The sequence below is a fragment of the Manis javanica genome, chromosome X (assembly GCF_040802235.1).
Source record: "Manis javanica isolate MJ-LG chromosome X, MJ_LKY, whole genome shotgun sequence".
In the NCBI taxonomy this organism is placed as follows: Eukaryota; Metazoa; Chordata; class Mammalia; order Pholidota; family Manidae; genus Manis; species Manis javanica.
In genome coordinates this window covers 13,074,869-13,100,494 of record NC_133174.1, presented here as the reverse complement: position 1 = coordinate 13,100,494, position 25,626 = coordinate 13,074,869, and the positions used below count along the sequence as shown (strand labels likewise).

The following is a 25,626-nucleotide window of genomic DNA, read 5'->3' as shown; positions in this document are numbered from 1 at the left end:
AGTTTGTGCAAACCAACATACAAAAGTTAATATATGAGTGCTAATGATTCTTAGATTAAAGAAAAAATGAAAGCACAGTGTTACAAACTGCTGTTAGTGAAAAGAGAAGTTGGTTAGGTTCCAGTAGTAAATTCTGAACTTAAAATATAAATATATGGTTTGTTTGTATTAATATCTAACAAAAAATCCTCATGATCACATTTGGCTAATTGATGAAGGTTTGATTCAAGGTTCACATATCAGAAATGAGAACTGATAGTTCTTTTGCAATTGGACAGGGAGGCTATCCAGTCTCAATAAGTTATTTTTGAGAATACTTGAAGAACAGAACAGCATTTTCTTTGCAAACATTAACTTGCCACATCACACAAATTTATTCTCCTTGGACCACCTACATCAGGATGATACCATCTCAGTTTTCCAGATATGGAACAGCTCAGTTCTCTCCCTGTGGTTGCATAAAAGCACCAGTGGTCCAAGCGAATGCCAAATGCAGCATTCAACTGGTTCTCATCCAATACAACTAAACCAGATGGGCTGCGTTAGCCACTTCCAAGCCAATTCCATCTATTTTTCAACTCAAATTTAATAGATTTGTGCACTGCCTACCTTGTAGGAGGGAGAAAAAGAGCATATTTCTAATACCTTCTTGCTCATGGAAAATGTAAAGTTAAACAAAAACGAAATATAGGTCATCCATAACCCCACTGCCCACTTCAAGGCTTTAATGTATTTCTTTCCAATATTTTTAATGCATTTTTATAATGAAATCATCCTACATATGCACAATATTTTTATCCTGCGCTACTTGCTTAAGATTATATCCAACAGTATTCCCATTCCACTTAAAACTCTTCCTTAACATTACTTCCAGGGCTACCAGGTATTTCTTTGTGTGTATGCAATGGAAGTAGGGGGATGGCAGTCCAGAGTGAGACTCAAGGCAAGATGGTAGTCTGAAAATAAGCCAAGAGCAGACACATGATATGTGACAGGGCCAAGGTAGTCATCAGGACAGCAGACCAAAAGAAGGTCCAAAGCTGGTGGTTGATAAGCTGTGCAGTAGAATGTTGGGGAAGGGAAAGTTTGTTCTAGGAGATTAACCCCCTGCAGCTTTGCCATGTGCTGTTGTAACCACTTCTCTTCTCTTGGGATCTCAAAGTGTGTTGCTGAATCCACTTTATCACACCAAATCCTTTTTTTCTAAGATGATTATTTCTCAGGGGCTCTACGGTCCTTCCCTGAGCCATTGGCACCCTATCTTCTTACCAAGTCTACCTGACACATCTGTATATATCTAAACCCCAACCATGGACTTGAATTAATGTTTTTTTCTGCTTCAGGACCCATGTATATCGGTTAATTCAGACCTATACTCAGTGGGTGGGAACACCCAACATATTTGAGTCTCTGTTCTGGCCTAACTGGGGCCTGTGCTACAGTGATTTAGCCATTCTCCTAGCAAGGGAATTTTGGAGCATTTCACTATTATAAATAATACTGAAATGAGCATCTTTTTGCATTAACCTCTGGTAATCATCCACATCTCACAAAAAATGCACGTCATTTCTTTCAGGAGGATTCCTAAAAGTGGAATTGCACAGTCAATAAGTATAAACAAGTCAAAGGGTCTTGATACACATGAATTGCTTTTCACAAAAGGTGGTTCCTACTTTCACTCTTCCATCTGCCACCTAGGGCAGTAGAAAAGGCACATTTTGGAATTCACTCCTTTGTTTCTTAGGGTAGGATGGGTGGTGGCCACACTGACTGCTGGAGTTACAGACAGAAAGCCTTGGTTTAAACCCTGGCTTGCCAACTGGGTGACCCTGGTGGCTCACTTTTCCAAGACTTGGTTTCTTCATATGTCTAATGGGCTAATGACACCTTCCCAAAGAACTATTGGAATGAATTTTTGAGAAATTGTATGTATGAGGTTTCATTCACATCCCTTTTCAGCTCTGCTTGGAGACTAGTCTTGGAACTGAATGAGAGCTTACATTTTAATGACCAATAATGGTCTAATGGACAATGCTTCCCAGCAATCTTAACCAGAGTTAGGTAAGTGGGAACAATTCTCTTCCATTTTCTCTCCTCTCCTCTTCCCTTCCCTTCTTTTTTTTGTGACTGGCTGACTATGGAGGCTGGAGGTAGGGGCGGGCGTCCCTAGAACCTCAAGACTACACCGTGCCAGTACTGCCTGTCCTGCTCCCGAATGTGAAGGGCCTGGCTATCCCACTGTGGTACGGTAGTAAGCCACATGGTGGACACGAAACTTCAGGCTAACATTTCTGTTTTACAAATGGTTCTAGTTTTGAATTTAGCTGAATACCACACTTGCCAACAATAGCAAAGAAAGAATACAATTCAGCACCTCATTAATCCCAACGTTATTACATGTGTGGTTTTCATTTCACATTGAATATTTATTTTTCTCAAGAGGAAGCCAGGACCAAATTAAGCATGTTATAGTCATCCAGCCTGAAGGTCAGGAAGGTACTGGTGGAGGGAGAGAAGCAGAAGTTTCTGGGGGAAGCAAAGACAGGGACTGACTTTGGTTCACATCCTGATGGGTAACACTCACTGATTAGTTTTATGGGCTTCAGTAATTAATTGGGTTTTTGAACTGACTAAAGTAAAATTATGGGATGCATGAACAAATTTAAATTAGTCTCTGAGCCTTTGAATCTACCCACCATTTCATTCCTAGCACCACAGCTTCAAATAATAGCAGCTTGTTAGTAGCACATTAGCTCTAGAATGGGTTTTAGAGCCAACCTCCTTGTTTTACGGACGAGGAAACTGAGGTTCAGAGAAATTACATGACTTGTTCAATATCAACCAAGCTATGATGGGCAAAGCCAGGCTACAGCTGAGGGCTCAGTCCAACATAGCAACCGTCTGCCTCCTTCTCTCCGCATTTGTGAAATGTTTATCACTACAGTACCTATTGTGACTTAAGCAAAATAGAAAGCAATTGGAAAAACAGTGGCTTAATTCCCCTCTGAAATTGAAGTTAAATTCCAGTAAAAAAAACTACAGGAGGACATTCACTTGAGGAATTTTATTCTAATTAGACTGATAAGAGCCCTATCTCTGGAATGAAAGAACTGGGCAAGAAAAAGCTGTTTCAAATCTATTTACAGAAAATTTCTAAGTGCAGTAAAGTACTTTGAACTTCTCTCAAGTAGGATAAAGAGAGAGGTATAGTGCCCGACTGACTTTTCTCACCTTCGTTTAAGCTTTTTGGTCCTACAAATATTTAGAAACTGTGAGCAGGGTCAGTCAGCAGGAGCACCTGGCACATTTAAGGGTGTCGTGGGTCAAAGGCTGGGGAGGGATACAGGTGAGATTAAGAGAGGAATTTGGACTTCTGTTCCCATTTAAAAGATGAGGTATTAGTAAAAGATTTAGAGCACAGAATGACACATTCGAGATAGGCTTTAGGAGAAAAGCTGACCTGGGAGCAGCATGTGCAAAGAAAAGAAGGAAAGAGATTGCAGGCCATAGGCCAGTTGGTGGATACATAAAATCATCAAGGAGAGAACTGGGAAAGGCCTAACTGGAGTGGCAAAACTAGGCATTATCTTAGTTTGGGATCCTTCCAGAAGCAGACCCTGAGATAAAGATTCAAATGCAAATAGTCTCTTTGAGAGGTGATCCCAGGAAACACTGGTTGGGGAGAGGGGAAGTGAGACAGGGAAAGAAAGGAAGACAATAATGGGTGTGTTAGCAAGCCAGTTACTGGTGTGGGCCACTGGAGTCAATCCCCCAGGGGAGCTCTGGGAGACAGGAGAGAACACCTCAGAGCTGTCCCACAAGAGACCAGGAACGTAGAGGACTTATTCACCAATTCCCTATCCACCATTGGTTTAGAACTGCTTCCAGAAGCACTAACTCTCCAACACTCCAGGCTTGCCCTGCAAATGGGCCAAATGTGCTCCAATAAAAAATGTCCTCAGGAAGAGAATCCCAGGAAGCCAGAATTGGAGACGTGAATGTCAAGGGAATATGGCTAGAGCCCCAACAGTCTGATATACCACCATCTGTTTCTCCCTGTAGGTACTCAAGCAGGACTGGATACTATAGATGGGAATCAGCACTCAGTAAGTAGTTGGGTGGAAAGATCTCTGATTTCACTTTCTTCTTTAAATTCTGTGATATATTCAACTGTGAAAATAGGCCACCCTGCCTATGAGAACCCATTGCATTCTTGCCTGTATCTAATTGCAGTTTTTAATCTATATCCTTTTAAAATTCTACTCCATAATTGTAGGTAAAATTGTAATATTTCCAGAATATCTCGCCTGGCTTTAGTGCATACGCATATCAACAGGCATTCCTCAGGGATGGATAAAGTTAGTTCATCTCCATATCAATAGGTAATTACCTGGGCAACCAAGGGCTTATCTGAACCTGAGAGGTTAGGGGGAGGTCTTGCTTGCTTCTGCCCAAGCAGGAAAGAGATGGCCCCAGAGTGCAGTTTGTAAGCAATAAATGGGTTTTAAACTTTATTTCTCCCTTTGACCGATTTCAGTTTTAGAGGCATTTTGCCCCAGGATTCCCTCTCCCCGGAGTTACAATAATACAAGTTAACTTAAGAAATTTGTGATTAGTGTCCTGCATATCTTTTATGGAATTATATTTTTAAAACTCTTCTCTAATGAGATTACAGAAGACTGGAAATTATAGTAATGAAGGTATTAGTTAGGCATGCAATACCCAAGGTAGGAAAGAAAAACATATTAACTCAACTTGCCTTAACTTACTTCAGTAAAGTTGGCAACAGGCAAGTTATCCATCTCCATCATTTACTAGAATTAATTCAAAGTCCAGCTAGGGTTCAATTCAGAATAGAAACTTGCCAGGACTTCAAATTGAAAACCATTAGACATTAAAACCAGCATGCTATATTTTCTTTTCAGAGCCACATCACTCAAAATGTAAGAAATTTGAGGAATTTCTGGAAAATCCCATAATAGGTCAATGATGATTTACTTCAAGAAGAGAGGTGACTTTCTTAGGGAAAAAACAAGTTGCTTGCATTTGCAGACCTCAAAAATGAGAATTTTTGTTCTCTTTCAGTTAGTTTATGAAGGGAGTAGGGAGGGGGAAAGTGCTAACAGCTCCCAGGATAGCTTTTTGAGTGATGAGGTCCACCCAGTGAACTCAAGAGCCAAGTAACCAACTGTTGAAAATACATTTACATCATGGAAGTAGAAATGCCAAAATCCAGATGGCCTTCCAGAGAGGGAATAAATGTAAAGCCCAAGATGAAAACATGGCATTTCTGGGTGGGACAGCTTTTTCTTCATTTTCATTGTCCTTTTGACCACAGACCCATGCAGCCCTTCAGGACTGGGTCTGGAAGGCAAGGGGCAACTCCTGTTAGTTTTACACACAGTTGGAGTGGTTCAGGGGCTGACCCAAATCTGGGTGAATCCATTTTCATGAAACTAGTAGATCTTTATAGAATACCTACTATGTGCAAGGAACTGAGTGCAACACTACATGGTTAGCAAATATGTCTGCCCTGGAGGACCTTAGAATTTGGTAGGGGAGATAAGATTCACACATAAAGAACTCTAATTCAAACTCAAAATTAAACACTCCTCCCACGCTCCAATTTCCCTTTGTAACTTGTAACCGTTAAAATGATGATGATGATGATCATCATCATCATCATAGGAACCCATTTATAGAACACTTTCAGTAGTCTAGACTCCATGAGGTAAGTACAAGTGCTGTCTTATTTTGTGAGTGTGGAAACTAAGGCACTTGCCCAAGTTCACACAGCTAGTGAGTGGTGAAGCTGACATTCAAATCCAAGCAGTCTGGCTTCAGAGCCCACACTCCTAATAACTACACTGCCATGACACAATAATTTTTTAATATTAAATTGTTCATGTACACAGCTGTTTCCCAGTTATTCTGGAAAGTTTTGTGAGGTAGAAGACTTGTGTTTTCATTCATGTGTTCAAGCACTTGGTATAGAGCCTGGGCCCAGAAGATTCTCAATAAATATTTACTGAATCAGTGAATGAATGAACTTGAAGCACAGGTGAGACTCTGTGGCTGTTTAGAGAAGGAAAAAATGACATTTATTCACAGGAATGACAGAAGGCTACAGGGAGGAGGTGACTTTTGTTCTCTGCTTTGACTGGTGGGTAGGACGCATTGGAGGTGGAGGGACATTTTTCAATTCTCTGCTGCAAATGCAGATCTTTGGTTACTTGTGGGGTAACTGGTTAGTTGGAGGGCCTACAACCTGTGCCATAGTGGGCCTGCTCACCAGAAGCAATGGACATTCCATTGCCAAGTGTCTACAGTCATGGGTCTATCTGTCTCCAGAGGCCACAAATGGAGAAATGAGCATTTGGGAGGCCAGGGATGTGAGACTGCACCACCTGGCTGCTCCAGGCTGGGTCCCACCCTGGAGCTCCAGGACTCTGGGCAGAGGCATGCTAGTCCATGGAATGTGTGCACTGGGGCAGTGTGGCACTGCCCAACTCTGAGGGGCTGCTGCTGCTGGGAAGCACCTGTCACAGTGAATCTTATGTGTGGAGGAGGCCAGGGGGCACCATGCCCAGTGGAGCCCACCTGTTGGTGGTGGTTTGGTGGGGGAAGGGGGGAGTACACAGCAGAAATGAAGGGTATTGACAGATTGAGAAAATTGGCAGCATCTAGGCCCAAGGAGGAATCACATGGCTCTGAGAGATATCATGCCTGTTGGAACTAGGTGGGTACTTGAGGGGCCTTACATGGATTGATACCTTTGGAAATCAGACCTCAAGGGCACTTAACATCTTTGTAATGAAGGGAACCACTCATGGCAGACCTGTGGAGAACCATGTCACGGTCTAAGGCTAGCCTGAAATGGCCTTCAGGAGCTGACACCTGGATTGTATAAACTCCGTTGATAAAAAAAAAAACAAAGCAGAATGGGAGGGTAGGGAAGGATAAGGGCGGGGAAGAAGAAAGGGGGTATTATGATTAACATGTATAATGTGGGGGGGTGGGGGAAAGGGGAGGGCTTTGCAACACAGAGAAGACAAGTAGTGATTCTACAGCATCTTACTATGCTGATGGACAGTGACTGTAATGGGGTTTGTGGGGGGGACTTGGTAATGGGGGAGCCTAGTAAACATAATGTTCTTCATGTAATTGTAAATTAATGATAACAAAATAAAAATAAATAAATAATAAAAAACAAAGCAGAATTGTTCAGGGACTCATGCTTTAAGGTTGATGGGGGTACCACTGGGGCTCCACTTGGTTGTTTCCCCATTTGATCCCTAGGTTGGACAGTGCACACTGCTGTGGGGATGGGTCTGTTTATGTTAAATGGCTGGACATGGGTGGGAAGCAGGAGGAAATGGACCCGGAAAATCTCAGGCACAGAATATAGGCTATGTAGCTTTGACTTCTTGTTTGATGACCTCATGGTTTAGCACTTGAGGGAAAGACAAGGCTGGTAGTTGGCAAGAACCACGCAGACCCTTGAACTGTTCTGTGCTGCAGTCCTGCTCTGGGCTCGCATTCTCACTCTTCCACGGTCCACAGCAACTCTGACTTCCACGGCACACTTTAAGGCCTCTACTCTCAGTGTGTGTCATCCTCACACAAGGCAGAGAATGTGGAAGCCAAGTGGAAAGCCTTCTCCTTCACAACACTCCCACCGGTCAGATGCTCTCCCTGCCCGCCCACACAGCCTTCCCTCTGTTTCACCCTCCCTTCCCAGGACTTCAGTTGCCCAATTTTCCTACACCTTCAACCCCCACATCTCCTCTGCCTTTCATTCACCTACGATATGAACACTTTCAAATCCAACCCTCTTTTTACCATTTGCCACTTTTTCTTTCCCTGTCAATCCAGCTTCTTTATCATGAGCTTCATTCACTTCTCCCCCCAACCCTCATTCATTATTCAAACCACTTAGATTTAATTTAATCCCTACCAAGTCCCTGCAGCTCACACTAAGGCAGCTAGAGACCTCATTGCCAAATCCAGTTCACACCGGAGTGCTGGCCATGGCTCCCTTTCAGAACTCACCTCTTTTGACTAACGCTATGCTATCCTCTGCGCAGGTCCCCCCGATCTTTTATTGCTCTTGCTTTGTTTTCCTGAGGGCTTCCCAAGATCGCCCCTCTCTCCTGAAATATTGCTGTTTTCCCAGGTTCTATCCTCAGTCTTTCCCTCACGTCGCCTCCTTCCCCTTCCCTCCCCTCTCCACACCTATCCCTTCACTTCCTCACCCCTCATTTCCACTCTTCCCTTTTCTTTCTGCTCCACACCCATTCCATCATGAGCTTCTCCCTAGAAGAGTCCATTCCCAATATTTCAACTACCACCCTTGTTTAGATGGCCCTCCGCTCTTGAAATCTATATTCTGACCTGACCCATGGAGTTCATCTGGACAGCTCTACTTGGATGTATCCACACTCAGTATGTCTGCAACTGAACTTACCTTCCACAAAATTATCTCTCTCTCCTCTGTAACCCCCCATCTTGAGGAACTGTGCCAGTGCCCAGCCAGTTAACCATGCCAGAAAACCCAGAAACCTAGTTTTCTTTTTTGATGAATCCTTCTCCTTTCCCCTACATATAATGAGCCACCAATGTCTAAAGGGTCAGCCTGCCTCCTCTGCCATTTCTACCCCCGACTTTCCATAGTTTTTTTTTGTGGCTGGGATCCCAGCACTGGCCCAACCCATCCTCTAGCCTCTTGTCAAGTACTCCTTTGGAAATGAACATCTTGTTGCATCATCCCCCTGCCTTCTCTCCTTGCAAGGCTCCAAATGCCCTTCAAGATTAAATCCAAACCTCTCATTCAGTATGACCTCGGAGGCCTCTGGTCTCTGCCCAACCCCAACATACCATATTTCCACTTCCTTCCTCATTCCCCGCCATTGTTTCCACCTGAAACACTCTCACTCTTTATCTTCCTTATTTCCCCTTCTTAGAACATGATCTTCTCTAGGAAGGCTCCTCCAGCCTTTCTCTCCACCCGCCTCCAGGCTGGGGTAGGTGCCCCCTCTCCTGCCCACAGGCCCTATGCCCAGTTCTAGTGTAACACTTTGCACACTGCATAGTTTCCCTGTCTTCCACCATTGTAACTTGACTTTTTTAACTTCTGTACTGTAGCATTGAGTACAATACTTGAAACATAATCAGTAACATTGTTAGATCCACACAAGAAAAATCCTGGACACCATGCTTTAGACAGCCACAGATATCCCAAATCCTTTCCTCCAAAAGAGAAGTATTGAATACTTAGGCACTTCCGTCATGAGGAATCCAATGCTCAGCCTGGCACAGTGCAACCTGTAACCTAAAACATTGACTCCCGTGACTAACACTGTCCAGGTTTCCGAGAAATGTTTCTGCACACCTCTCACCCTGTGTCCTTAACACAAAAGGCAGCTGTGCCCAACTGCTGTTAAGAGTTTGTGGTAGCACAGCAATCAACATAAAAAACACCTATAGTTTTGGAGTACAGGGAAGATTTCAGTTGTGGAAGTACTTAGACAAGAGAAAACACAAGTTAATTATTAACGTTCTTGTCAAATATAATGAATGTAAATGATCCTTGCATAATGAAGTATTGCTTCCAGTTGCCCCCATCCTTTCTTTCTTGTTTCAACTTGTAGGTCCAAAGATACTCATGAATTAGTGTGGTATTCACTGAGATTGCACATGGCAGCTGGCAAATATTTAGCAATATTAAACAATTCATTAGTCTTAACTTTGAGTGTAGGGTTAGATAGATGAAAAATATGTACAACATGAATGATACTGATTCTTTATATTGGCAAGGCTGCATTGCATTTTATGAAACATGCTGTGCTTTAGGAAAAGCATCATTTTATTATTATCCTCAAATCACTTAGTTGCAATGACTTCTAAATAACTCCCTTCATGCATTGGTTCATTATTAGTACATTGTAATGTGCATGTAGTAAATGTGCAATGTGTTGATATTCATAAACTCAAGAATTTTAGAGAATGGAGAGACAGTAAAATTTGGATAAGCTTCTCAATATTCTTTTAAAATTTCTTCAACATGAATCTTTAGAATTGGAAGGAAAGAACAAAGAAATGCTTTCAATAATGAACTGAATCGTGTAACAACTTTTGGTAGTCAACCAAATTCACAACAGCCTGAAATGTCCTTTGATATTATGCAAGAATAAGTTCAACATAAAATAATGTGTAATACTACCATTAAAACTGGGCTTGGTTATTTCAACAAAAAATACAAGTAGCTTATTCTTCGGACATAAATGTTAGGTGCAAATGAACTCTGAAGTTAGATCACTTAAGTTTAAATGTGCCAAATGTGTTTTTTTGTTCTTTGTTTCTTAAAGCAAACTGTAACTATGATGTAACAAAAAACGTTTCAAGCAGGTAGGAAAGATGCTATCATTAATCCCCCAACTTTTTTTAACAGGTGAGGACAGAGCTGCTAAATGGCATTGCTGCATCATGAACCCAAGCCTTCCTCTTCTACATCCCAGGGCCTCTGTCCTCTGAGAACACAGATCCACGACTACACCATCCCAGAGGTGGCCTGCCTTTCTGTAGCTGTGAGGGTGAGGATGTATCAGTGTGCCCAACTAATTAGGATTTGCTGAAATACCCCCACCCTGCCATGCCAAATGTGTTTTTATCAACCTGACAATCATTCTCTGTTAAAACCCATGGTTCAAGAAAAAAAATTCACTATCATCGAGGAAAAGTTTGAAATAACATCAAGAATCAGTTCCATAAATAAAGCTTTTGAAATAGTAAAAGTGTCCTGAAAATATTTGATCAAAATGTCAAAAAAGTAAATGAAAAACATTTAGAAAACACAATCTGTATTTTAAACATTGTCTACTGCATTAATGTCTTGCTGCATCAAAATACTACTACAGAGCATTTTCAGAAAGGAAATTTTTATGAGAACTTCAAAACTTCAAAAAAAGAATAATATTGAAAAGAGCATATAATACCATCTAGACTTAAAGTCCTCCTTATTATAAAACTTATTTAGTAAAATGAGAAAATAATTTTCAGGAAAGCATATGAAATCAGGAGACACAGATTTCAATAATTATCAAAGATGCTCCAATTGTTTCACATAAAAGTACTTTAATAACTTACTTAAATTATTAAATTCAAGGCTCAATATAGTTTAATGGTTTTGTTGATATTATAGAACAGGAAAACCTTATTGATGAAAAGAATGGAACTGCAGCCAAAATTTTAGGAAACTTTCTGGGTAATTTAATTTGGAAGTATGTCACTGTATTCAATTATCTTTGGATGATACGATAAAAATGTAAATCAGATGGAACAGAGATTGTTCCCTGGTCCTATTGGCCAAATCTGGCCTACTGCCTGATTTTGTATGGCCTATGAACGAAAGAAGAAAAATAGTTTATGACAGGTGAAAATTATATAAAATTCAAATTCCAATGACCATTAATTAAGTTTTATTGGAACTCAGCCATGTCCACCCATTTACATATTGTTTGTGACTCCTTTCATGCTACAATAGCAGAGTTGAATAGTTACTACAGATGCCCTGTGTCCTGCAAAGCCTGAAGTATTTACCACCTAGCCTATTATGGAAAAAAGGTTAACAATGTCTTAGAAAAGCAGTTTGGAGATGATAGCTAGCCTTATACAGTCACTATAATAGAAATTACTAAATAGGATTAATTAACTATTTGGAAAATGTAGTCTTTTTAAGAGATTTAGCTTAAGTCAATGATATTCTGAGATGTAATAACTTTTTTCAGTTCTCCAAGAAAGATAAGTTTTGATATTAAAGTTGGCAGATTAATTTGATAATAGGGAAAAATTATTGAGTATATAAAGAAAATAAATCAAAATATAAAGAAAAGTAGATGTGGAACCAACCTAAGTGTCTGTCAATAGATGAATGGACAAAGATGTGGTACATATATACAATGGAATATTACTCGGCCATAAAAAGAAGGAAATCTTGCCATTTGTGATGACATGGATGGATTTAGGGGGCATTATGCTAAGTGAAATAAGTCAAACAGAGAAAGATAATTGCCATATGATTTTACTTATATGTGGAATCTAAAAATAAATAAATAAAACCAATGAACAAGCAAACAGAAGAGAACATAAGTACAGAAAACAAACTTTGGTTGCCATGGGGATGGAGGGATTGGAAGATAATTGAAGGGGATTAAGAGGTATAAACATCCAATTATAAATTTAAAAAGTCATGGGGATATAATATACAACATAGGGAATATAGTCAATAATATTATAATAACTGTAGGTGACAGATGGCAACTAAACATGGGATTCATTTCATAATGTATAAAAATATCAAATCACTATGATGTGCTCCTGAAACTAGTAGGATTGTATGTCATTATACTTCAATTAAAAAACATTTTTTAAAAAGAAAGGTGGATGATAATATTAGAGATGGAGAATTAGGACATACCCTTTGAAACTAAGCAAATATCAATTCCAAGAAGAAACATTTGCCTTAAAAATTATTTAAACATAGATTGTTACTTATGACAAATATAAGGAGAAAACATCATATTGAAATCTGAAATTTCACTGAGTGATGTTTGTGAATCTCTTTGGACTGAAGGGGAACAAAATTTTTTTAAATTAAGATAACCAATTTTACATAAAATTCCAATAAGTGAGTTTCAGGACTTAGTTATGAAATGTCATGAAAATAAAAATGTTGAATCACAAAATTCTCAAAGAGAATTGAAGCCACAAAGTCATTAAAGGTCAATGCTGTACATTCAGCAGAAGCTGAAAGATGCATCAGCACCACAAACAGTATGATATTAAGATGAATTATCTATGAATTGAGACTATAAGCTACTTAATGACTATCAATTTAATGGTGAAATTGTTAGAAGAATTTGATGTTGCTGCATCAAACCACTGCTCACTCAGAAGCATTATTTGGCAGTAACAGCACATGTCAAACAAAATACTACCATAAAGAATTTCTAAAACTCAACAAATAATTTAGAAATGACTAGAACTATTTGATAAATAATTAATAAGTAGTTTTATAATATATACATCTGTAGAGGTAGAAAATAAAAGGATTTATATGCATTTAATTTTTTACTGATGTATTACATAAAATCAATATATCCAAATATGCCTCTATCTCCCTCTACATGTATTATATTTCTATGTCTGCATCTCCATATTACTATACCTATTGTTAAATATTTTGACCATCCTCCTTAAGCACAACTCACATTCCATACTAATTTTCTCTCCTGGACTCACCTTTTGGATGGCACACATGAAATTGACTTCCCAGCTCTGACCCAGGCTCTGGTCAAGAACTATTCTGCTGCAAACAAAAAGCAAATAATCTAATTAAAAAATGGGAAGAGGATCTGAAGAGACCCTTCTCCAAAGAAGAAATTCAGATGGCCAACAGGCACATTAAAGATGCTCCATATCGCTAATCATCAGAGAAATGCAAATTAAAACCACAATGAGATATCACCTCACACCAGTAAGTATGACCACCATCCAAAAGACAAACAACAACAAATGTTGGCGAGGGTGTGGAGAAAGGGGAGCTCTCTTACATTGCTGGTGGGAATGTAAATTAGTTCAACCATTGTGGAAAGCAGTATGGAGGTTTCTCAAAAAACTCAAAATAGAAATACCATTTGACCTAGGAATTTACCCTAAGAATGCAGGAGCCCAGTTTCGAAAACACATATGCACTCCTATGTTTATCACAGCACTATTTACAATAGCCAAGAAATGGAAGCAACCTAAGTGTCCATCAGTAGATGAATGGATAAAGAAGATGTGGTACATATACACAATGGAATATTACTAAGCCATAAGAAGAAAACAAATCCTACCATTTGCAACAACATGGATGGAGCTAGAGGGGATTATGCTCAGTGAAATAAGCCAGGTGGAGAAAGACAAGTATCAAAGGATTTCACTCATCTGTGGAGTATAAGAACAAAGAAAAAACTGGAGGAACAAAACAGCAGCAGAATCACAGAACCCAAGAATGAACTAACAGTTACCAAAGGGAAAGGGACTGGGGAGGGTGGGTGGCAAGGGAGGGAGAAGGGGAATAAGGGGCATTATGATTCGTACACATAATGTAGTGGGGCGGGGCACAGGGAAGGCAGTATAGCACAGAGAAGACAAGTAGTGACTCTATAGCATCTTACTACGCTGATGGACAGTGACTGTAATGGGGTATGTGGGGGGGACTTGATAATGGGGGGAATCTAGTAACCACAACGTTGCCATGTGATTCTATATTAATGATACCAAAAAAAAAAAAAGAACTATTCTGCTTCCTCCTGCAGCTGGCCTCGCATGTCCTTGAGTCACACCCCTTTTAATTCAGCCCAGGCCTGCTGACCTTCCCTCTCTGGCACAGCCAGAGGAGAGCACTCCCACTTACTTGCCTGTGTCTGTCTCAGCAGGACCTGTGTTGTTAAAGGAAGCCTGTTCACTGTCATTCTGCCTGTATCAAAACTTGCTTCCCAGGAAGCATCTGAACTCTTAACCAATGTGCTGTTTTCCCTAAGGCCATTTTCATTTCATGTCTTTACTTCAGTTGCAGAAGGAAAAGCTTTATTCCTTTGTAGAAGGATGTCAGGCATCAAAGGCATCTAGGGAAGAATTTTGGGAGCTGAAGAATCTAGAATACCAATGTTTTATGAGTGCTTCTACAAATCAAAAGAGAAAAAACTTGGACTTTTCACATATTATATTTCCAGAGGGGGAAGGAGAAGTTCCTCTATGTTCTTTGGTTTCTGCTTTACTATTTGAATGGATCATGTGAGTATACAGGCTTAAATGAGATGAAGCTGCTGTCTGATACATTACTTGTTATGTTATGGAATATAAAGTCATCAAGTTTAATGAAAAAAGACGGCTTGGAAAGACATCTGTGTGAGCCAGCTTTCAGAATCACATTCGAGATGTTAAATTTTAAATCTTAACAATTGATTGACAAACTGGCCTTAACTTGAAACAAATAAGTATGTCTGTATATTCAATAGCTGATAAAATTAAAATAATAGGTAGCTTTAATTGGATGCATCCTTTATGCCAGGCATTGTATGAAGAATTATACAAGCACTGTCTCATTTAATCCTCAAAGCAAATTTAGGGGATAGGCACTGTTTTTATCCCCATTTACACATTTTTCAGTATGCTGGGTATTTGCTACTTGAATCTCTCCTCCTAATCTATTCATGGTCCATCTGGGCCCTGCTTGGTGTCCCAGACTCCCTTATGTTCTGGATTCTGCTTGGGTTTGGCCAGCAGGAGTCACCACAGGTAACATCTCTTGTTGGTTCTCTTAACACTGCCCACACCTCCATAAGTAGTCTGTTCATTAAGTTGTCTTCACAGATCACAGCTGGGTGTGCCTTCTGTTTCCTGACAGAACTCCAACTAATTAATATTTAATCTCAGAACTGCCAAAAATCCCATCCACTTAACTTCTTTTTTACTCTCTTCCTTTTTCTAAATGCTACATTTTTGTTTGCTTGTTTGTTTGTTTTGAAATGTCTATTTGGCTTTATTTGAAGGGAGCTGGTCTAATACATAAACTTACCTATTTTTCAGGTATGCATTGATTATTTTGACCCTTAACTATAGGAACCATCTTCTGCAGCTATAAATAGATATACATGAATAACAGTTCTCTCCATGGGATTACTTCTTATTCACAAATGTGTAATTAGAAAGTCTCATGGGCTGATGTTCAGTTTGACACAAGCACACATTACAGTAACTGGCAAGCAATTTTTATCCCCTTAAACAAAAATAAATATTTGGGAGCATTTCTGAAAATATAATTCGGGAAACTTTGGGATAGAGTTTCATTCTTTTAGGTTAAACTCTTAATGCTTGTTGAAATGCAAATACCACCACTGAAAGGTAGTAGTTTGTATTAGATTTGGCTGCATATAACAGAAAACCCCAAATAGCAGTGGTTAAACCCATAGGAGTTTATTTTTCACAGTAGGCAGTCCAATGTTGGGAAGGAACTCCCATGGTCATCAAGAACCCAGTCACCTTTGGTCATTTTGCTTTATCATTCTAAGTCTGTTCATTCCATCTCCAAGTTCCACTCAGAGTCCAAAATGGCTGCTGATGCTCAAGCCATCATATATATATTCCAGCCAGCAGAAAAGAAGAAAGAAAGGCAAAAGGTCCATGCCAGCTTCTATCCTCTTCAAAATACGCTTCCTGAACATCCCATCCAACAACTTCCCTTTATATTACATTGGTCAACCCTTGTTGAAAGGAGGGTTGGGTAATGTAGTCTTCTCACTGGTCTCATTGAGATCTAGAATACAACTAAGATTCTGTACCTAAAGAAAGTGACCACAGAAGGATAACATTTATAATCTTTTATCCATCATCTAAGCATTAGTAGGGATAAAGGACCTGAATAAATTATTTTAGGAAAGAACAGAAAAGCACTTGGATCTGGGAAGAGTAGCAGGAAGGGAGCAAAACGGGATTAGGGAAAAAAAGTTAAAGGAAAGATTTGGTGCTTGGCACTTACTAGTTAACCAAGAAGCATTTGTGGCAGTAAAGAGGAAAGGGTGAAGGAAGGAAGGAAGGAAGGGAGAATTGCTCTTTTGTAAATGCTTAGTGATAAAAACCTGTTTTTCTGTCCAAAAAACCCCAGCATAGACTCTTGCCATTTAAGTAGCTTTTGGATATAAGGTCTCTCCTTTCTTTGAGGTCTGATGTATTTTGTTCTACTTTGATAATAATAGCACATCATTTTGTCATCTCCTTGTTTATATCACTTCCTCCCACCAAACCACACATTCTCAATGGGAGTAATATGGACCCCAAGGGATCAGAAATCTTAGAGGTGACAATGATTTATGGACCTCCAAAGGGCCACAAATACATAAACAGATAAACAGTGTATCTATGGATTTAAAGTTTCGTGAGGGGGATTCTATTATGGGGAAAAAAAAAAAGTCTACAAAGGCTTCTTAGTGAGAAGATAATGAAAAAAGGTTGAGGAACACTACACTAGAGTTCCTTGAGGTTGAAAGGGAGCAGAATAGGCCACCCCAAAATGTGCCACTTTGGCATGTGGATCTTTTTTTTTTTTTTTTTGGATTATAACCTGCCCGTCATGGAAGAATTTTTTTTTTTTTTTGAGAGGGCATCTCTCATATTTATTGATCAAATGGTTGTTAACAACAATAAAATTCTGTATAGGGGACTCAATGCACAATCATTAATCCACCCCAAGCCTAATTCTCAACAGTCTCCAATCTTCTGAAGCATAACGAACAAGTTCTTACATGGTGAACAAATTCTTACATAGTGAATAAATTCTTACATGGTGAACAGTGCAAGGGCAGTCATCATAGAAAGTTTCGGTTTTGATCACACGCATTATGAACTATAAACAATCAGGTCAAATGTGAATATTCGTTTGATTTTTATACTTGATTTATATGTGAATCCCACATTTCTCCCTTATTATTATTATTATTATTATTATTATTATTATTATTATTATTGTTATTTTAATAAAACACTGAAGTGGTAGGTAGATGCAAGATAAAGGTAGGAAACATAGTTTAGTGCTGTAAGAGGGCAAATGTAGATGATCAGGTCTGTGCCTATAGACTAAGTATTAATCCAAGCTAGACAAGGGCAACAAAACATCCAAGGATGGGATGTGGATCTTTTGAGCTGAAGGAAGGCAATCAAGACCCAGAAGATTTGAGAAAATCTTTTACCACTCCCTTAACTGTGTAAAAGAATTCAGATAGGGGGCCTGGCCCAGAAAGAGAGCTATTAGCAGAGATAACTTTTTAATGTGAAAGACTTACCCGCATGGCACGGTAAACATCTAATTACCAAACATCTGCTCTTCTTCTGTTCTGTGAATCACCACCCTTCCCTTTCAAGCCCCAGGTCCCTATCCCTTTCCCTAGCTCTGTATGGCTTAAACCTCAATTGCCTGACAGCCTTTGGGTCTCATGTTATGGAGCTCCCATATGCATGAAATTAAATTTGTTTTTACCCCATTAGTCTGTCTTATGTCAACTTAATTATTAGACCAGACAAAGAGCCTAGAAGGGAAGAAAGGAAAATTTTTTCACCCCAACAAGTTCTGGAAAGAAATTTCACTCACTTTGTGTTTCTAGAACACAAAAAGGAAATTAATGTTTGTTGAATCAGTAAGTAAGTGTCCAGAGAGACAGCTTGATAGAGAAATGTCCAAAGATACAAAGAAATATTTTATTAACATCACAGTTTGGGACTGGCTCTACCCTCTGCCCCCACCAACTATGCCAGACAGCAAACGAACACCATCTGCCCATCCCAGAATACATGCATCTCAAAACAAAGGTTGATACAAAGATAGTTGATGAAAGAGAGAATAAAGATGAAAGCTGAATTTTAAGCAGGAGAAAAGGAGTGAAAAACAACTATTATTACTAAAAATATCAGAATAATGGAAAACAAACTGTCCAAGTAGGGAATATGGTCAATTTTCTGTCCCCATGTCTCTTTGTTTCAGTTCCTCTCTTCTATTTAAATATTTTCTCCTTTTATAAACTTTTTAGTTCTGAGTAAACCCATGTACATTGAAACTTCAAAAGTAATCCATTTTTTGGAACACTGAAGGAAATCTGGTATTTCTCACAATGAATGTAATATTATTTGAAATAGTGGCTCCCCAGAATTTTGGAGTTTTGATGTGTGGTTGTTTGAACATGAGACATAATTAACATAACATACAATTCTCCCATTTAAAGTGTAAAATTAAATCGTTTTTGGTATTTTTCCAGAGTTGTGCAACATCACACAATGAATTTTAGAACACTTCATCACCCTCAAAAGAAATCCCTGAATGTAAGTCATAAAACCATAAAACTCTTAGAAAAAAACATAGGCAAAAATCTCATGGACATAAACATGAGTGACTTCTTCACGAACATATCTCCCCAGGCAAGGGAAACAAAAGCAAAAATGAACAAGTGGGACTATATCAAGCTAAAAAGCTTTGGTGTAGCAAAGGACACCATCAATAGAACAAAAAGGTATCCTACAGTATGGGAGAATATATTCATAAATGACAGATCCGATAAAGGGTTGACATCCAAAATATATAAAGAGCTCACATACCTCAACAAACAAAAAGCAAATAATCCAATTAAAAAATGGGCAGAGGAGCTGAACAGACACTTCTCCAAAGAAGAAATTCAGATGGCCAACAGACACATGAAAAGATGCTCCACATCACTTGTCATCAGAGAAATGCAAATTAAAACCACAATGAGATATCACCTCACACCAGTAAGGATCGCCATCACCAAAAAGACAAACAACAACAAATGTTGGCAAGGTTGTGGAAAAAGGGGAACCCTCCTACACTGCTGGTGGGAATGTAAATTAGTTCAACCATTGTGGAAAGCAGTATGGAGGTTCCTCAAAATGCTCAAAATAGAAATACCATTTGACCCAGGAATTCCACTTCTAGGAATTTACCCTAAGAATGCAGCACTCCAGTTTGAAAAAGACAGATGCACCCCTATGTTTATCGCTGCACTATCTACAATAGCCAAGATATGAAAGCAACCTAAATGTCCATCAGTAGATGAATGGATAAAGAAGAGGTGGTACATATACACAATGGAATATTACTCAGCCATAAGACAAAAACAGATCCTACCATTTGCAACAACATGGATGGAGCTGGAGGGTATTATGCTCAGTGAAATAAGCCAGGTGGAGAAAGACAAGTACCAAATGATTTCACTCATATGTGGAATATAAGAACAAAGGAAAACCGAAGGAACAAAACAACAGCAGAATCACAGAACCCAAGAATGGACTAACAGTTACCAAAGGGAAAGGGACTGGGGAGGATGGGTGGGAAGGGAGGGATAAGGGCGGGGAAAAAGAAAGGGGGCATTACTATTAGCATGTATAGTATGGAGGGGGCACAGGGAGGGCTGTGCAACACAGAGAAGACAAGTAGTTGATTTTATAGCATCTTATTATGCTGATGGACAGTGACTGTGAAGGGGTATGTGGGGGGGACTTGGTGGAGGGGGAGCCTAGTAAACATAATGTTCTTCATGTAATTGTAGATTAATGATACCAAAATAAAAAAAATAAAAAAAGAAAAGAAATCCCATACCCATTCGCAATCACTTCCCATTTTCCCTCAAATCTCCCCCACATGCCCCTGCTTCAGCCCTCATTGACCACTAACCTACTTTCTGTCTATAGATTTGTCTATGCTGGACATTTCATGTGAACAGAATCATTCAATATACAATACGTAGCCTTTTATGACTGACTTCTATCACTTGGCATCATGTTTTCAAGGGTCACCCAGGTTGTAACATGTATCAATACCTCATTCCTTACTATGGCCAAATAATATTTTATTATATGGATATGCCATATTTTGTTTATCCATTCATCTGTTGATGGACTTTGACTGTTTCCACTTTTTGGCTATTATTAATAATGCTATTGAGACAGGGACCATGGGTGTAATCAGAGTAGGGTGAGGGCCTCTGGGGGAGGGGGAAAAGCAGGGCGGAATATTTACAGTCAGAGCAATGTAACAATGGGCAAAGAAGTCCCCATTGAAACTCTGTTAAGCATTATGCAAAGTCAAGGTCACACTAATTCTCTAGGGAAAAATACCAGACTAAGAATAGAGACATCTTCAGTGAGATCAGTTAAAAGTCAAAAGGCCAGGAGCAACTTGCCCTGGAATGTTTGAGAGTTCCACAAGGGTATCTCACCATAACCCATGACTTCACTGTAAAGAGCCCTAGCAGACAGACAATAACCCAGCCCACCTTGAGGACAGGGCAGGTGGTACAAGTCCACACCCCTAAGCCTTTTTTTTGATGTTCTCGAAAAATTCTCAATTGCCTATAAAACCCCTAGACAACGCACCATCATGGGCTCTCTTGTCCCCTCCTGGCATGAGCCAGGAGCTCTATTATCTCACTTTATTTCTAAATAAAGGCCTGTACCTTCCTCTCCTACCTTGAGTGTTTGTGAAGCTCATTCTTCGGCTTTGTGAACAAGAACCTCGGCATCACTATGAACTTCATGTGCAAGTTTTTGTGTGGACATATGTTTTCATTTTCGTTTGTCTTGGGCAGATGTCAGAGGGCAGAATTGCTGGATTATATGGTAACTCTATGCAAAACCTTTTGAAGAACTGCCAGACTGTTTTCTAAAACAGCTGCAACATTTTACCTTCCCACCAGCAGTGTATGAGGGTTCTAATTTCTCCATATTCTTACCAACACCTGTTATTACCTCTCCTTTTAATTGTAGTCATCCTAGTGGGTATGAAGTGGTACCTCACCGGGGTTTTGGTTTGCATTTCCTTGATAACCAATGATGATGAACAAATTTCCATGTGCTAAAGGGCCATTTATATATGATATTTGAAATATATGTGTATTCAGATCCTTTGCCCATTTTTTAATTGGGTTGTCTTTTTATTATTGAGTTATAAGAGTTCTTTATATTTTCTAGATACAAGTCTCCTATAAGATGTATGATTTACAAATAGAGGAGAGCAAAATATGCCACCTCAAAATATACCTCTTTGGCATATTGATTAAGTGGGGTGGATTATTTTTGAGAGGCTGCAGACGCAGGAGAATCTCTGATAACAGAGTAGATGCTGCCTTTTGTAAGAGACATTCACATGTATAAGGATAATCTCCATTTGTAAGTGTGTCTCCATCTCTGTACCAGAAAGAGGATGACTAATCTCTAGAAACTCTTATTGATGAGATGGCAAAGAGTTAAATCTTCATAACAACCTGGCCCTTGTTTACTGGGTTTTGCCTGAACCTCCCCCAACTGGCTCCCCATCCCTCTCCCTCAATATCTTCTTTTGTTTTTAGCTAAAAGTGGTATTTAAGGTGGTAGCCTGGGTCATTTCGGGGATTTACTCAACTTTCCTAGGTCTCTCTCCTATGTATATAGGAGGTACCCATGTTATTAAACTTCTGTTTGCGTTTCTCTTGTTAACCTATCTTTTATTGCAGGGAAATCTCAGCCAGGAACCTAGAAGGGTAGAGGGAAAATTATTTTTCCTCCCCTACATAAATATTTTCTTCCTGTCTGTAAGTTGTCTTTTTATTTTCTTGAGGCTGTCCTTTGAATCATAATAGTTTTTAATTTGATAAAGTACAATTGATCAATTTTTTCTTTTGTTGCTTGTGTATTATGTCTAAGAAAACGTTGCCTAATCCAAGGCCAGAAAGATTTAGGCCTATGCTTTCTTCTAAAGGTTTTATTTTTGTCTTATATTTAGGCCTTTTGCTAAAGAGATAAACATGAGCAGCCGGGGGAAGGGGAAGATAAAGTTCAAGGAAAAAATAATTGCCCAAACTGCCCAGGTAGGGGGTCCCATGCGAAGGGGACAAAGGCTTTGCAGGGAGATAACTACTTGCCTATTGGGACCAGGCCAAATGGGTCCCATCCAGGTCCCAACGCAGGCACAACCAAGCAAAACTAAGAACTGCCCAAACCATACCTCCTCATAATCTCAGTGAAGTAAAATTGAGGTTTTGCTCGCCCTCCCCCCACCCTGCCCCATGGGCTTTTCTGTGTGCATTTTGGGAAAAGACACAGCGCACCCAGAGGAATGGGTGTATAACTGGAGCTGTAAATCAAATGGCCTCATCCTGTCAATCAAAAGAAGTGCCCAGGGCTAGCTCATTATAAATAGACCCTCTCCTAAAAGTTCAGGGCTTTTGTCTACCTTGACTCTGGCCCGCTCCTCCTTTGGAGTGTATTCAAATAAAACTTTACCTCTGCTTCACTACTGTGTCTCTGCCTTTCAGTTCTTCATTGTTGTGGGGACAAGGACTGAGGAGAAAAAACTCAACCCGTAACACTTTGATTCATTTAGAATTGATTTTTGTATATGGTGTACGGAAGCAACTTATTTCATTTGCATGTGGGTAAGCAATTGTCCCAGCAACATTTGTTGAAAAGACTCTTCTTGCCCTATTGAATTGTTTTGGTAACCTTGTTGAAAATCAATTGACCATAATGTGAGTTTATTTCTGGATTCTTAATTCTATTCCATTGATCTGTATGTCTGTCCTTACGCCATTACCACACTGTCTTGATTAATGTAGCTTTGTAGCAAGTTTGAGTCCAAAGTTGTTATTCTTTTTTAAGATTGTTTTGGCTATTCTGGGTCCCTTTCATGTCCATATGAATTTTAGGAACAGCCCAACAATTTCTGTCAAAAAAAGCCAGTCTAGATTTTGATAGGGATTGCATTTAATCTATAGATCAATTTGGGGTCAATTGCCATCATATCGCAGTATTTCCGGAATCTCTCGCCTGGCCTTGGCCATTTGCATATCAATATGTGTTTCTTCCCTCAGCCTCCTGGGAGAGGCTGTTCTCTCCTCCCTTCTGCTGTGTAATTGGTCTGGCGCCTGTCAGTTGTGGGGATCTGCTCTCTGCTTGCACAGTTTCCCCTGGAAGGAGCGGGGCTGGGAAGTGAGCTCACACCTGGACAGGAGAGACGGGAGAGTGGTGGCTAGAGGGGACCAATGGAGCCAGGCCTCTTGCGAGCAATAAAAGGGTTTCTCCCAATCTAGCTTTTCCCTTGACTGATTTTGGTTACACAGGGTTATTTGCCAGGACCAGGAACACGCTTCGCACAGAGCTACACCATCTTAACAATACTAAGGCTTCTTATCCATGAACAAAGATGTCTGTCCATGTACTTAAGCCTTTAATTTCTTTCAACAATGTTTTGTAGTTTTCAGCATATAAGTTTTGCATTTCTTTCTTTAATTTTATTCCTGAGTGTTTTATTCTCTTTGGTGCTACTATAAATGGGGTTCTTTTCTTAATTTCATTTTCCAGTTGTTTACTGTAAGTATATAGAAAGACAATTGATTTTTGTATATTGGTTTTGTATCCTGCAAACTTTCTAAACTTAGTTCTAGTAGATTTTAGAGCATTATTTGGGATTTTCTATAAATAAGTTTATGTTATCTGTAAATATAGTTTTATGTCTTCCTTCCTGATCTGGCTGCCTTTTATTTCTTTGTTTTGCCTAATTTCCTTGGTAGAACTTCAGTACAGTGTTGAATTGAAATACTGAGAGCAGCCATCCTTGTTCCTGATTTTAGAGGACATTATTAAGTATAACGTTAGCTGTGGGTTTTTCATAGATGCTCTTTATCAGGTTAAGAAATTCCTTTATATTCCTAGTTGTTGAGCGTTTTTATCATGAATAATTGTTAAATTTTTTTCAAATGCTTTTTCTGCATTGAGATTATCATGTGGTTTTGCCCTTTATTTTATTAACATAGTATATTACAGTAATTGATTTTTGCATGTTAAACTGAACTGGATTCCTGGGATAAATTGCGCTTTGTCACAGTGCATAATCCTTTTGTGTTGCTGGATTCATATTTTGTTGTGGATTTTTGCATCTGTATTTATGACAGATATTGGTCTGTAGTTTTCTATTCTTATAATGTCTTAGTCTGGTTTTTATCACAGTAATACCGGCTTCATATGATGAAGGCTCATGTAATGAGTTAGGAAGTGTACCTTTTCTATTTTTTGGAATAATTTGCAAAAAATTGTTATTAATTCAATTCTTTATATTTGGTAGAATTCACCAGTAAAGCCATCTGGGTCTGGTATTTTCTTTGTGGGCAGTTTTTTGATTACTTATTCAGTCTCTTTACTTGTTACAGGTCTTCTCAGATTTTCTATTTCTTCTTATTTATTTATTTATTTTAAATAGAGGTATAATTGACATCTATTTCTTGAATCAGTTTAAGTAGTTTATGACTTTCTAGAAATTTGTCCCTTTCATCTAAGTTATCCAATTTGTCAACATGCAGTTATTAATAGTATTCCTTTATAATCTCCTTCATATCTTTAAAGTTGGTAATAATATCCCCTCTTTCATTTCTGATTTTCATAACTTGAGTCTTCTCTCTCTTTTCTTTGATCAATAGAATTAAAGATTTGTTAATATTGCTGATCCAAAATGATAAAAAGAACCAAATTTTGTTTCATTGATTTTCTCTTTTGCTCTTCTATTTTTATTTTATTAATTTACTTATTTGTTTGTGGTAATCTTTATTATTTCAATGTTTCCTTTTAATTGATGAAAAACCTTTGGCTCTAAGAGGCAAAGAAAGTTACCCTAAGAACTTGGCTCACATACATTTTTTTTTTTTTTTTAGAGGGCATCTCTCATATTTACTGATCAAATGGTTGTTAACAACAATAAAATTTTGTATAGGGGGGTCAATGCTCAATGCACAATCATTAATCCATCTCAAGCCTAGTTCTCGTCAGTCTCCAATCTTCTGAAGCATAACGAACAAGTTCTTACATGGTGAGCGAATTCTTACATAGTGAATAAGTTCTTACATGGTGAACAGTACAAGGGCATTCATCACAGAAACTTCCGGTTCTGATCACGCATTATGAACTATAAACAATCAGGTCAAATATGAATATTCGTTTGATTTTTATACTTGATTTATATGTGGATCCCACATTTCTCCCTTTATTATTATTATT

At 38.9% G+C, this 25,626-nt stretch overlaps 1 long non-coding RNA gene across 1 annotated transcript in view; it reads right to left on the bottom strand.

The window, feature by feature from the left end:
• Window positions 1-13,176: 13,176 nt before the first annotated feature.
• The window catches only part of LOC108407539 (uncharacterized), a 146,902-nt gene continuing 134,452 nt past the window's right edge, over window positions 13,177-25,626 (bottom strand). Inside the window, exon 4 of the long non-coding RNA XR_001855767.3 lies at window positions 13,177-13,366. This is a non-coding gene — a long non-coding RNA (uncharacterized lncRNA). The remainder of the gene's footprint in view (window positions 13,367-25,626) is intronic.